The 15333-nt window shown below is 43.8% G+C and overlaps 1 pseudogene; it reads left to right on the forward strand.

Moving 5' to 3' along the window:
• Positions 1 to 14799, forward strand: part of LOC113836023 — a 94697-nt pseudogene extending 79898 nt beyond the window's left edge.
• Positions 14800 to 15333: the final 534 nt, after the last annotated feature.

Genomic DNA, 15333 nt, shown 5'->3' on the forward strand with positions numbered 1-15333 from the left:
GGCAGTGAACCTTGCTCTGGGATGCTCAGGAGAAGTCACAGCACTCTGGACCTGAACTGTGAAAGTTTTGTTTCCTTAACAGTAAAACAAGAGGAATAGATCAGATCAGTCACTTTTCATTTCTTTATAAAAAGAAATTTACTCAAATATCTTACATGTATTTAATACATGCAAGCCCTAGCGGTGCTGGCCTAGCTCAGGAACTGGGGCGTTAGGCAGGTTCTTCCTGGTTTTGCCTCTCCTTGCCTAATATCACTTCCTCTTCTTCCTCCTCTTTCCCTTCCTCCTCTTCTCCCAGGTAGAATCAAAGGACTCTCAGTGGAACCCTCTGCTGAAACACAGAGTTCCAAACACCAGCTGTGATTCTAACTAAAGTCATCCATCTGGGAAGTGGGGGTGGGCTCTGGAGCAGGTGCTGACTGTAGTGTTAGCTGGTTCCAGTGGTGTAATGATTCCACCATGGCTGAATTCAAGCTAAGTTTATATCATTAAACGTAGGCATGAACACGTAACAGTATGACATGCAGTAATTATAAAGTAGTGATCTTTGAATATTTAAATCTTTGGAGGAGTGGGGTTGGGCAGTGTCTCTCTCCATAAAGGGCAGCCTGGAACTCACTATGTACCCCAGGCTAATAATCCCATACAGCAGAGACAGGCAGATTGCTGTGAGTTGGAGACCACCATGATCTACATAGAAAGTTCCAAGCCAGCCAGGGTAACATAGAGAGACCCTGTCTCAAAAAACAAATAGACATATATAGTTTAACTATGTGTTTATATAATTAAGCTTTTGGATTATGGCTGTTTTCAACAATCAGCTTAATTTGCTAATTAGTTATCTCAAGTTGGCATTCAGAATACTAAGATTATTATATAACTAGTGTTCAAATATTTGCACAACAGCATCAGCCGTTTGAAGCCAGAAAGGGCTAAATCAAAGAATGCTGGGGATGTGGGATGTGCACTCAGGAAGAAAGAGAGAACAAATGTGTTTGCGGTGAGATGTCCAGCCTACCTAGCTGGGGAGGGGGCATCCAGTCTGTGAACAACTGATGATCCAGCAACCCACATTCAGAAGGCTGTGTGCTTTTCTTTTCTTTTTTCTTTCTCCTTCTTTTTTTTTTTTTTTTTTTTTTTTTTTTTTAGACAAGGTCTTAATATGTGTATTTTTTTTCAGATAGTATTGACATATTTATATCCATCCCAGCACATTCTGTCTTCTGGCCTGGCACTGAGCCAGGAGGACCTGTGGCCTAGAGGCCACATCTACAATGCCCTCAGCTTACTAGGTGATTTTAAAAATGACACTAGGGCCAGGCGTTGGTGGCGCATGCCTTTAATCCCAGCACTCGGGAGGCAGAGGCAGGCGGATCTCTGTGAGTTCAAGGCCAGCCTGGTCTCCAGAGCGAGTGCCAGGATAGGCTCCAAAGCTACACAGAGAAACCCTGTCTTGAAAAACAACAACAACAAACAAACAAAAATTGACACTAGGACTTCTGGTGTGACCCAAGCTGATCACAAGTAAGTGTGGTCTTATAAGGTCCAATCACTCCTCTTGGTTACCTGTAGACACAATTTGTGTTTAATTTCCATTTTCCTCCTCCATTCTTCCCAGACTCCTTGAACACAGTGTTCAAGTGTAAGTATCTAATAGTCAAGTAGTTAAAAACGTGAATTCTAAGCCAGATTTCCTGGAACAAAGAAATTATAGCTTTGTCACTTACTAGCTATGTGACCTTAGGCAAGTTGCTTAACTTCTCTACCTCAGTTTCATTCTCCATCAAATAGAGATAATCAGGCTGCCAATATGATTCAGCAAGTAAAGGAGCCTGCCTTACAATCCTAATGACCTGAGTTCAATCACCAGAACTTGTGGCAGAAGGGAAAAATCACTTCAGAAGTTGTCCTCTGGCCTCCTCACTCACACACTAATAACAGTGACAAAGTTTAAATAGGTTGAAAAATAATTCCTACTTCTCAGCATTATTGGGATAATTAAAAGGGTTTCCATATTAAGTAATTACAACAATGCTTGGGACACAGACTATGCTATTTAAAAGTTGTTGTATTGTTACAATACATGTACAACACATCATTATTATTATTTTGTGACAGATGTATGCATGTGGGTGTCCAAATGCACGGGAAAGACCTGAAAGGGTATGCGATGGAATTCTTCTGTAGAAGAAAAAACAAAACAAAACAAAACAAAACAAAATGCAGTTTTTATAGTAATTAGTATTATAACTATAACCTTGGCTAGCATTTAGTGAACTTTTAAAATGCAATCCACACAATTATGTAATTAACTCCTCATAAAAAGTCCTAAAGGAAAGGAACTACCACTAGCTAGCTATATTACACAGTCAAGAAAACCTAGGCTCCTGGGGTAAGTGACTGCCATGTTCTAAATGTCTGTGTCTTCCCAAAATTCATACATTGAAATTCTACCTGAAAGACAATGGTATCTGGGAGAGGGATTTTGTAAAAGTGGTAACTAGGTCACAGTGCCAGAGCCCTCATAGGCTGGGGCCCTTATAAAGGACCCCACACAAACCCCTTGCTCCTACCGTGTGAGAACACAGCAAAAAAGCTCCATCTAGGAACCAGGGAATGGGTCTTCACCAAACGCTAAAGCTACTCGATGCCTTGACCTTGGATGTTGATGTTTCTGTTGTTTACAAACTGCCTTGTCTACATTCCCAAGATCATAGTATTCATTAGTGGTTCAAATGCAGGTCCTATTCCTATAGTACAAGAGTTCTTGGCTACCAGCCTATAACTATTCCACAGCCCCATCAGCTACTCCAAACCCATAGCCTTACCACCTAGACTACAACACCCCCCCATCTCCATCCATCCACCTGTCCCTCTAGATGCATTAAAGACTTTCTGCAGAACACCATACCCTCACTCTCTCCTGCCTATGAGAAAGTCGCCTTTCATTCTGTTCTACACTCATAGCTCTTCCTTTCTGCCTTCTGAGAAAGAAAGATTTTCGAAGTCAAGGATTCTTCCCGTCTCTGCTGCATTGAGTTTCCCATAGTAATGAAAGCTACCTGTTAGTGAAGGCAGAGCACTGCTTATGCCTCTTCCTTTCCTTAATTCTCTTAACAGTCCTATACAGTAGACAGCTTGTGTACCCACCATTGCTAGCAGAAGTAACATCTAATATTTAGCCTCCAGACAGGGCTAGAATGAAACAAATTCCACTTACATACTTAGTTCTTTTACTGTTCATTTCCGTCTGTTGGTTTTTGAGATGGGGTTTCACATAGGCTGGCTTTGAATTTGCTGTATAGCTGAGGAGGACCTTGAACCCCTGATTCTCCTGCCTCCACCTCCCAAGTGCTCACACTGTGCCAGGTCTAAGATATGACACCCATCACCCAGAGTTCCAAGGCACTGGGAAATTAAAGACGATGTAAGAAGCAGGAGGCAGTATGCCCTTGGTCTCAAGGACCTAGTTAAGTAAAACTACGCAAAAGTGTCATTTTGCAAGAAATGGTTCTGTGAAGAGTTACATAATAGTTACATTTATTGCTGAGCCAAGTTAACAGCAGCCATCTTAGCTAACTTGTTAAATAGCCAAACTGGGGTCATGTTATCTAAACCTCTATCTGGCCCATACAGCCCTTTTCCCCTTCATACCACTATACCTGACTTAAATCTATTACCTTCCATTCTTCCTTTCCCCCATTCCCCTCTTGCCCCCCTTCCTTCTAGGAATAGAGGTTGAGACAATCCTCTTACCTGAGCTGCCTGAGTAATAGGATGGCAGGTGTGTGTGTGCCACCACACCCAGGAAAACCCAGGTTCTTAGTCACATCTGTTTTTAATCATGTTTGTGCTTAAACATACACCAGATGAGCAAATAAGTCATAACTCATCCTTTACCAGGCCTCTCAGAACTGTTGGGTGCTTAGAGAAAACCAGTGAGAAAAAGCATGGGCCAGGTAGTGGCACAAGCCTTTAATCCCAGCACTTGGAAGGCAGAAGCAGGCTGATCTCTGTGAGTTCAAATACACAGTGAGTCCCAGGGCAGTCAGGACAGTGAGACCCTATCTCAAAATAAATAAATAAATAAATAAGCAAACTAAATAAAATAAAATTATTTAAAGGATCTGACTTAACTTCATACACAGGCTAAAATGTGACCCCCAAGTTCCATAACACGGGAAGTCCTTGCAGAAAACTGCTCTGTGTATCTGGATCCCCCAAAGACTGAACTCTGGTGCTATATAAGTGTCAGAAATCTGACTGTGACAGTAAGCTGTCAATCTTACTGACAGTCCAAGCAAGAGCCTTGCACATGCTAGGCAAGTGCTGTGCAACAGCCAGTGCCAGGAATTTTACGTTGGGAACAATGGAGAATTCATCAGGGTGCAACCAAGCCTTGCTCTAACCAAACACCCTCAATGTCTCACAGACTTGGATTCAGTTCAGGGGAAGGTAGAAAACTGAAATTGGCTAAGAAACACTCAAGCTATTTCTAAAGAAGAAATGGCACAGCCTCTCCCCTCAAGTTGCCAATTGCCCCCTCAAGGATGCTCAGCCCCTTTAAGAATATCTACAGAGCACTCTCAAGCCGATGTAAATATGACACAGTACAGGGAAGGGAGGTGCTGAGGAGGCGTGAGGCTTAAAAGGAGTGCTTGGAATTCAGTAGAACCCTTCAGGGGAAGTTTCCTAGGCATGGCAACAACTAGATTTTCTAAAAATCAAAAATAATTCTTTTCTTGGTACAAATGCAATGCATGTATGCATGCTCATGACAAAACAAATCAGAAAATACAGACAGTAAAGAAAGAAAATAGAAAGAAGTGCCCACCTCCCGTCCAGCCAGCAAAGACAGCTTCTGTCGACATTCTCAACATCTGAACAGCCAGCATGTGTCAGAGAAATGTGCAGAGGTGTCGGGCAGGTCAGGGTGTGTTTGTAGCCTTTATCGAGCCGGGGCGCCCCGGTAAGCAGTAAATATTATAAATATCCTGGATTGGGTTGGGAAGGAGATGGTTTAGGATCCAAGACTGACAGACAGAATTTTCAGATCAGGCAGAAAATCGAAGCAGGTGGCAGTAGCATGGGTCTAACTGACTGGTGACACAATTAAACTAATCGTAATAGCAATAGCAGGGAGCATGTGTTATTCACTCAGCATATGTAAGACATTACACTCAGTACTTTACATGCCATCTGTACATCTAATCTTCACAACCGACCCACAGAACTCTGACCCTCAGTATAGGGGAGGTGAGAGCTTTGCCCATTATTTGCACAGCAAGTGTGTTCCAAACTAGTACACTAATATGTAGGCTACCTGTGTAAGATAACAGCACCCCCCCCACCCAACCCCCATCCACCCCGAGTGTTCATTAAACATTCAGCCATTGGAGGTTGGGAATCAGATTCGTGGATAGATCAACCCTCATCAGAAAAGCTGACTGGACAATGTGCAGAGAGTGGGAGAGTTTGGGGCACTCGGTCCTCAATGGGATGTCTCCTTTAAAGCCCTCCCCTTGAGGCTCAGGGAATCTCTGCAGAAGTGGAGGTGGGAAGGTTGTAAGAGCCAGAGGTGGTGGAGGATTCCAAATAATGAGTGTCTTCCAGACACAGCAGGACCGATATACATATGGGCTTACAGTGGCCATGACAGCACACACAAGATTTTCACAGGTGCAAACCAGACAGAATCTCAGCCCTGCCAAGGGGAAGTGGACACAAAGTCCCACCCTAACCAAGAAACCATTTGAATTGATACCTGCTGGAAAAGGAAAAATCGGTTTTCTTCAATAGAGTGTCACTGGGTACATCAAACACACTCCAGGGCAGATTCCCTTGCCCAGGAGTAGTTGACCAACACTAAATGGATTCCATGGTTTTTTTTTTTTTTTTTTTTTTTTTTTTTTTTTTTTGCACTTTTTGGTTTGTTTTGATGGTTTTTGTCTTACTGATTTTTTTGTAATTTGTTTTGAATTTTGGTTTTGTTGTTTTAGTGCTTTGCTGGGTTTTTTCTTTTCTTTTTTCTTTTCCTTTCTTTTTTTTTTTTTTTTTTTTTTTTTTTTTTTGAGAGCACATCAGAAAGAACATGAAGTCACAAGGCGGTAGGGAGGTGGGAAGAAGTCCCCCAGATCTGGAAGGAGCTGGGGGAAGGGAAAGCCTATGATCCAAATATAGTGCATGAAAAAAGTTAAGTATTTTTTAATTCAGTCTTTAACCAATGTAGATTGCATGTATGAAATTCTCAATAAATTAATAAAAATTATATTTAAACAACTTTTAAAATCAGGGGCTTTTAAAAATAGCTTTTAACAGTGTCTTGAGTGGGTAAGAGTACAGACTGCTCTTACAGAGGCCTGGAGTGTAGGTCCCGGCATTCATGTTGAGTGGGGCACAACCGCCTGCAGCTTCAGAGCACCTAATGCTACTGGCTGACAAGGAAGGCCTGTTCAGGCTCAGAGCTCAAGCCATGGAATCCAGCAGGATAGAAAGGAAAGGGAAATCTTGGGGATTTGGGGAGCAAGGAAGCCCTCACCCTGAGTCTGGTTAAAGCCTCTTGTCAGCTGAGAATCAAAGACTTCAATGTAGTCATGTTTGCTTAAGGCCTTTTCCTCTCCCCAGCTATAAGTCTGCAATTTTCTAGGACTCTCACCAGCAGCACTCTTACAGTAAAAAGACACGTCTCAACCCCCTTTTGGAAACCTGGTGGCTCCAGGTTTTATCTTTCATCTGATTGTAATCCCATCTGCACCTTCAGAGTTACCCTATAATCTCAATTATCAAAAAAAAAAAAAAAAATGGAATAGAGACAGAGGAAGGGAGGGTTCCCCAGAAACCCGCTGAACAGTGAAATTCCAAAAGCTTCCAAAATATCATATTCGGTCATCACTAGGACACTTAAGCATGACTGTCCCTGGAGAAGTCCATACCCACATTTATTTTCTCCATGAGCACCTCCTTCTATTGCTTCCTTGCTTAAGATCCACGTTTAAGATGTCTTTTACTAAACTCCGACTGGCACTGAATGAGTGAGGACCCAAGGTTGGTCCCAGCACCCACATAAAAAGATAGACGTGGTCCTGTGACCCCTGAACCACGGAGAATGAACACTGGAGAATCCCTGGGGCTTGCTGGCTGTCAGCCTCGCCAAAAGACCTGGAGCTCAGGGTTCAGTGGGAAGAAGAAGATGGAGTAATTCGGAAGGACAACCAACCTCCCCCCGCTGGCCTCAGAATGCACATAGGCAGCTGCTCCTGCACACAAATGCTTGCAATACTATACATAAACTTACCTCGCACACATACACACAAGCAAAATTAATTAATTAACTAAAGACCAACTCTGCTTCATATGGGCTCATCCTGATATTGTTTCAATCTGGAAAATTCTTTTCTCTGGTGAAGCCAAGGATCTAGCTTCACCTGAGTTGAAGTCCATAGGTCCCTACAAAGTAAGAGAACACCTCAGGCTGCTGTGGGTGACTGTGTGGACCTATGTCTCCTGCTGTGCCATGGCTAACAAAATCAAAAGCATAACCAGGATGGAGGTGAAAATGGGAAATTAGAAGAGCCCAGGGTAAAGAGAGACTGCTATGGAAACCTTGGTACCCTTCAACCAGAACACCTCCGTGTCTGTCTTCAAAGCTCCAAATAGTTCATCAGACGTTTTCCAAGATAGGCAGCTCCCTGGATAGGCTCCACCACATCCCAGCACCACAGCTACCCTGAGGATCACGTGACCAGTCTCTGCTAGGTGGAGAAGCAGAGACCAAAATTACTGTGCTACAATCCGAAGAGTAGTGATTTGGTTGTGGCCCTGATTCTTCCTTCTAAAAGTGGCTGACTGACTATGGCAGGCCTTCTAATGGCTCACTCGGCTTCCAGGCCTGAGAAAGGGGGAAAGTTGTGTCTGAAAAGGCACTTAGAGCTTGTAATTTGAATTATAGAATACTGTACGTGGATAGTGGCCTGGAACACTTAGGATTTTTGTTGTTGTTTGAGACAGACAGGGGCTCATTATATAGCTCAGGTTGGCCTGGAGGTTCTCCTGACTCGGCATCCTGAGAGCTAGGGTTGCAAGTATGTGCCACCACATGGCATAGTTGAAGATTTTAAGACAACTTTCTAATATTTCTATTAGTTATTATAATTAAACTGACCAAAACAATGGGAAACAAGAGGCTTCAGAATTGCTTGCTGCGTAATTTGACTTAAAGTCATTGCTGAAATGGTTCAAACCAGAAAGTCACATGTGAACATGTCCAAACATACCTGTAGTGGGTACAGTGGTGTAAGGTTTTATCTCCAGCTACAAAGGGTCTAATGTAGGAGGCACCCCCATCTTAGTGTGTGTGTGTGTGAAATATCAGAGGCTGCCTTCTGAGCAACCCGAAGTCCCAATCCCCTTCAAAAGTGTTCTGTACATGATAGATGATGGATGTGAGCAAAGCCCAGGCCAATATCTGAGTCCCACGAGCTCTACAAGCATTCGTTGTCCTTGGGTTAATAATCTCACAGCCCAACAGGCTGGAAAGAGCAGGAGTCAGCAGGATGGGTCCAGAATGCTGGTCTCAGAGGCTGCAGCACCAAGATAATGCAGGTAAATCATCCCCAAGGACCCAGGGAACAATAAGAATTAAGGGACGATCAGGCTGTTCAAGGAAGAAGGGTAAGAAGTGCATGGACTGTGTCCACAGGTGTCACCTTAGCCAATTCCCTTGGCTCCTCAGAGCCTGGCTGTATCTACAGGTGGCAAGTCAGCTGTAACCATCTCAGAGGTCCTTCCAGTCCCAGGTGGGAAACCATAGAAATCCAAATTATATGGACATCCACTGATTTAACTGAGAGGAAAGGCTACAAAATCCAATATCATGTGGAGGTGGTGACAGACACAGGCTGCAGCTGTCAGAAGAGTGACCCACAGAGAAGGAGGATGAGAGAACAAGGGCTGCTCCAGCCTCGTGTGGCAGCCAGGGCTTTCCTCTGTAAGAATAATCAAAGACCTTTCCCAGGTTTCAGCTCATCATTCCCACCAACAGTGAATTATTGACAGTGACCATGTGACCCCGAGAGTCAAACCAAGACATGACCAGGTAAGACAACTAAAGCATGACCACAAGAGACAACAAAGACAATGCTTATGGAAAAAGGAAAGACATTTGTCAATAACACCTAGGACTGGAGTTAGGAAAAGAGTCAGCCATGTCTCTAGGCTTTGAGCAGCCACATGGGCTTCCTGAAAAGTTCTACGGAATAACACCTTCTCTCTCTGTCACATGATTATTGGTTGGCTGGTTGCTGCCCACCACAGAGCCAGCTCTCCCATGGGACTGAGTTCTCCCAGGTCATCTCTGAGGTACCTATGACAAAACAACATATTCCATTTTTTTTTTTGGCTGTATTTTTCCCTTGCCTCCTCTCTCCAAGGAGTGCTTCTAGTTGGTTTTCCCCTACCCCTAGGAATTCTTTCAAGACAGGAAGCAGAACCTGCTTAAAGATAATGGAGTTTTCTGTCTTTGGTACCAACAGACACAAAGGAAGAAGCGGGCATGTCGGAGAGAGGCAGGCCTTGAAGGAGACTGCTCAGAGACCAGAACATTAGAAAGAGACATTGACTCTGGGAAGAATCGGGTTTCAGAGGACAGGAAGTACTTGCCACCAGGCTTCCCAGCTCACTGAAGACCCTTGGGCTCAGAAACAGCCAGACTAGAAAGAAGCTGAGACAGAAGAGGCAGTTTTACTGTGGCCCTTGACTGATGACTTTGTGGGATAGATGACCCACACTTGTTACTAGTTGGGCATGATCCCTGTGCGATGGTGAATTAATAATCCGTCTACTAAACAGGGTTGACAGTGTGAACTGAGGATGTAGCTCAGCTAGTAAAGGTCTTGTTTAACATGCACAAAGCCCTGGGTGTGGTCTCCAGCGTAGAACAGAGTATGGTAGTAGATGCTTACAGCCTCATCATTTAGGAGGTAGAGGCAGAAGGATCAGAAGTTCAATGTCATTCTTAGCTATATAGCAGCTTTAAGCTCAGCCTGGGGAAACATGAGACCCTGCTCCCCCAATACAAGTAAATAAGACTGAGGCTCAGAGTCACCTTAACTTTGGTTTTTAAAAGAAACTAGAACAAAAAGATTCAAACAAAAATATAGAAATTCAATATTGGTGACTCAAAGCTGAGCATGGTAGCCCATGCTAATAATTCTACCACTGGGAAGCCTGACCCAAAATAACCACCATTACTTCTAGGTCAGCCTAAGTTTCATAGGGAGTGCCAGCCCAGCCTGGGTTACAGCATGTGACCTGGGTCTCAAAACAATTATAACAATAAAATGACTTTGTAAAGTCCCTGGTTCCTAGGAATTTCTGAGGGTGAGTCGCCGCTGACATGCATAGAAGAATGAATAGCTCCATTGTCTTGGCCGCACCAGCTTAGAAAAAGATACCAGGTGTACCACCTTAATGATCAAATCATATTAGCACTAAACTCCTACCAGCTGGTTCTGGAAATCCAGTCTCCAGTTCTGTTGATTAGAATGCTTTAGTCATAAGTATGCAAAATCCAGGTTCAAAATCCAGGCATGTGTTATCTCCTAAGTAGGAGGCCCAGTAGTGGTAGGTACAGGTATGAAACCAGTAACTCCAGATGCTTAGAAAACAGTACTGTGAAGAGCCTTGCTTTGGCTCTTCAGCGCCCATCTGCAAAAGCAGTCAGAGCCAAGGTCTCTCTGACCTTCCCTTCTATCACCTCTTTGATCCTCTTTCCCTGAAGTTTCGCTTCTTCTGACTTACAAATGAAATAAAGTTTCCTTAAATCCCCCTCCCTAGGAATCTCATTAAATAACCAGGAAAGATTATCCACTTGAGAAAAAAAAACTATAAATTGTCACCAAGACCCAGACGACATTTCATCTATTCTGAGAGCAGCTGACAGATTGGGGGTTGAGAGTGTACCTTATTTGCATAATAAGATCACCTTTGTTCACTAAGCAATTCCACCCTTACCTTCCTTTAGCTCGTCCACAAGCTGTTCTGTCTCCTAGACCCACTCAACTTCCAGAAAACCACTTACAAAACACTGGTCTCTGTTCCATTCATTTCCCTATTTCTCTGTCCCTTATGGAAAAGCATCAATATGCCCCCCACACCTCATTAGAATACTGAGTAATTACGCTCCCTTGGTTTCCCACCTATGTGTTAAATGTATCTGCATACGGTTTTTCTCCTGTGAATGCCAGTCCCTCCTGCCAGTAACTCCAGGGACTCTTTGGGGTGAAACAGAAACTCATCTTTTACCCCTACATTTTTACAACTCTGTTGTCCTTAGGATGTTGATTTGTACTCCAGTTGCTTTTTTTTTTTTTTTTTTCTCCTGTTTTAAAAAGATGTCTCTGCAAGACACAATGATGTCCAGGGAAGAAAAAGACTTAAAATAGGGACTCTTAAAATAATAGTCTCCAAAGAATAAAAATTTCCCCAGGAATCCCATTATGGGTAAGAAAAAGGCTGAGCCATGGTAGAATGGGATCAAGCCGGCTGGGGTGGGAGGCTGAATGTGATGGACACAGATCTCAGAAGAGTCTAGCTAGTGGGTGGAGAGAGCTACGGTGCTGGATAATCCACAGCCACCAAAGCCATCACGAGCCAGTGGCTTCCAGGTCCTCTGTCTTACAAACTTAAAGAAAGAATTTCACAGACAATAGAACAGTGAGTGTTAGGAAGGAGTTTTGTTACAGGAGAGATATTAAAAGGAAAAAGGAACTCACATAGGAGGGGCCCAGAGGGTTGCCACAAAGGGTCTTTTTTTTTTTAAAGGACTGATAAGGTAAGGGGAGGTGGGTTGGTCAGTCTAACTGGCCCAACCACAGATCCCCACAGGGTGTCCATGCCCCTCAATCCCGAGAGCTGAACCACCAGTTTCAACCTACACCTTCACAGGCCAATGAGGTGGCTGCTCACACCTGACTTCCTGACTTCTTTGTTCATTATATAAAAAGAAAAGCAAGATGAAAACAAGAAACCAGAACACAAACCGGTTCTCCTAAACATTTCTGGCCTCTGGCTAGGACACAGCTGTGACAAAACCAAGAACATCCCTGGCTTTGGGCCAAGACAGACTATCAGTTTCCTAGGTCCCCACCCTACCTGAAATGTTTCTTCCTGAACTGGAGGAAGCACTGGCCCCCCAGGAGGGGAGTTCACACATTTTTGGCAGTTGTGACAATTATCTGTCTCTCAACTTTGTTAACATATGCGTATCTCATTTCCTCCATTCTGTTAAATCCTTTCTGTGAAGTTGTGACACTCCAGACCAGGCAAGGGCAAAGGCACTAAGAATCTTTCCCTCTCTGGTTTGACCAAACTGTAAATAAATCCATTTTCCTGTTACCAGCTTTTATTTTCTAACTTCTTTTAAAATGCAGAAATGGTAGGTTTATGCAGTGTCTGGTACCAGGCTCCCCTCTGGTGCCTGCCCATTTGAAACATGGGAACTTCCCAGAAGCACTCTCCTTTCAAGTGTTACTGGCTAGATTTGGGTACACTCCCATTTCTAGCTTCGTTCAAGTCAGCTTTGGTGACCTGATCTCCTTGACAGTCAACCACAACAAATACAAAGGTCTTTCTACCTTCCCAGTGCAGCCTTAAGGTCACAGATAACTGTTTTCCCCACGGCTTGGTTTGATTCCCTTCTTCTTGGATGATGAATTCTATCATGTAGACACTCACACGCACTTTTCAGAACAGCAAATGTAAATGTAATGCAAAATCTTTCCCCCAGATCCACCCACTGTAGCATCCAGTGGACCCCTCCAAACCCCATTATCTGGCCATTTTCCTAGTTCTGGAATGCATAAGTGGAATAAGTATATTCAGCAGCTGGTAGAATCCCTAGGTCAGTTCTCCAGTCTGTGGAGATATCACTTATAAGAAAACTGGTCTGTTTGGCTTATGCTTCAAAGACTTGGAAGTTCAAGATGCAGTATTCATACCCAGTGAGCCCTGCTGCTGCTGAATAGAGCCTCAAGGTGAACTGGCTCACTAGTTCCCTCAATGAACTCTCTCTCTCTCTCTCTCTCTCTCTCTCTCTCTCTCTCTCTCTCTCCCTCTCTCTCTCGGCACGCTGTTTGGAGCCTTTCCTGGGACCCCCATTAGTAAAATGCAATGCAAGTTTAGGGTTTTTAACAAGGCTCTACTGTCATCTACAGATAAATTCTCTCCTTTGGAGAAGCAGCTCTTGGTTTGTTAATAGGACTTGGCAGAAACTGAAGGGCTGATTGCCGGAGAGCAATGAAGTTACCAAGAAACTAAGCTGGCCACCATTAACAGTGTTATCTGACTTACCAAGCCATAAACAGGACACATACTTCAAGACTCCATCATCAAATGAAAGTGCTACATGTCATGTCTGAAGAGGTCCTGAAGACGTAACTACACCTCATGGAGAAGTGACCCAGCACCATATGTAATGGCGCATATCTGTAGTCTTGGCCCGTGAGAGTCAGAGGCAGGAGGATTGTACATTAATGTTCAGTTTGAGCTGCATTAAAAGACCCTTTCTAAAAAAAAAAAAAAAAAATGGAGGGAAGACTGAGATGCAGCCCAGTGGTAGTGCACATGCTTAGCACATGCAGGACCACAGTTTGATCCCCAAACTGAAAGGAGAAGGAAGTGAACTAAATGACAACAGTTCCCATTTGTTCTCACTACCTTCATTCTCCCAGCTTGCATCTGTGGCCTCATGGGGATCTCCTTCTGATCCTTTGACAGTGGAAGACTTCTCTTCTGGCCTGACTCACAGATGGTAACACAACATCCAAGTACCACCTGAAAGTGGGCAGGTGTACCTACAGTACCGCCTTGGGACACCCTGAAAGGACTGGTGAAGGAAATCTTCCCAGTGGGAAGAGCTTACAGAAGTTGGCCTGATCATATGCAGACTCATTGTCTGTGACCAATCATTTATGTAGTAGAATGGCCAGGGACTTGGGAAGAACAGAACTGGAAAATTGGTGTCAAGGATATTTGAGTAGTGGTTGTAGATATAGGTCTCTTGTGGACACATGACATAAAGATCTTCCCATCCATGTGAATAGTAACCAAAGGCTGGGTATACAACTCAGTGGCAAGCACTTACTTATCACAGTCTATAACTGATCAGCTCCATTGCTTTGGGCCTGTAACGAGGTGGAAGATTGTTAGAAGCCAGCCTTGGCGACCCCCCATGCCTAGCTAGCCTAGCATCCCACCCCTCAGGTTCCGGGACCTGGCCTGAGAAGCAACTAACACCTATCCCCTCCCCCATTTCCTTAGTTAGTGCTTGAGATAAACATAGGAGATTCCGGATACCTGCCTGAGAACAATTAACTCATCCCTCCCCCCACCTCCTTTTTCTCTGCTTCCTCCTTTCTCTTTAAAAATCCCCTTGGTTTCAATAAAATGGGCCTTGACAATGGAATCTGCTTGGTCCCGCTCTTTCTTTCTCGCCCATTATTTGCAGGCGTGATCCACCTCAGACTCACGAATTACCAGAGCCCCGCAGGCCGGGGCAGAAGATGGATGGAAACTTCAAGAGGTGAGGCCTATTGGGACATTTTGGACCACCAGGGACATGCCCTTGAAGGAGATTGTAGGCCTCTGGTCTTCTCCTCTTCCAGATGGCTATACCTTCCTTGTAGGTCTGCTGCAAGGTTCTCCAGAAAACTCTATATGCTCCATCACATGGCACTGTGTCTCCTTAAGGAGAATTCAAAGGTCCAGAAGTTGTGGAATGTAGATGTGAGTGCCACTCAATAAGATGACTCATGAGCAAAATTTTAGCTTCCTATTACAATGATATCCTGCTCTGACGGCCTAGCAGTCTTAGCTACTTCCTCCAGGAGACATAAAAATGACTCCGCTGGCCTGGAAGTTAAGATGGCCCCTGTCCACTTTGGGTTCATTATGCTCATAGATCAACAACAAAGAGTAGATACTGGGACAGCTGGGGTAGTTAATGCTCATTACCGAAACGAAATGGGATTCCTACTCTACAGTGAAATAAGCAAACACACACAATGTAGAGAGAAAGAATGTGTGTGAATACACCTGTGAGGGTGCGCAAACCTTTTGGCATGCTCTGTGATGCAAGCCAATAGAAAACTATAATTCAATGAAACCAGAATATGGATGTCTCAGATCTGTAGGAAAATTGAGATGGTTGTTGAATGACAGGAGAATACAGAATAGATAAGCGGGGAAGCTGAACAAAACCATGTGACCCAACTATACAAATTATGGCTGTAATTATCACAGATATTTTCTCTATATTTTGTTATTAATATGCATTTT

Source organism: Cricetulus griseus, chromosome 5 (genome assembly GCF_003668045.3).
Source record: "Cricetulus griseus strain 17A/GY chromosome 5, alternate assembly CriGri-PICRH-1.0, whole genome shotgun sequence".
In the NCBI taxonomy this organism is placed as follows: domain Eukaryota; kingdom Metazoa; phylum Chordata; class Mammalia; order Rodentia; family Cricetidae; genus Cricetulus; species Cricetulus griseus.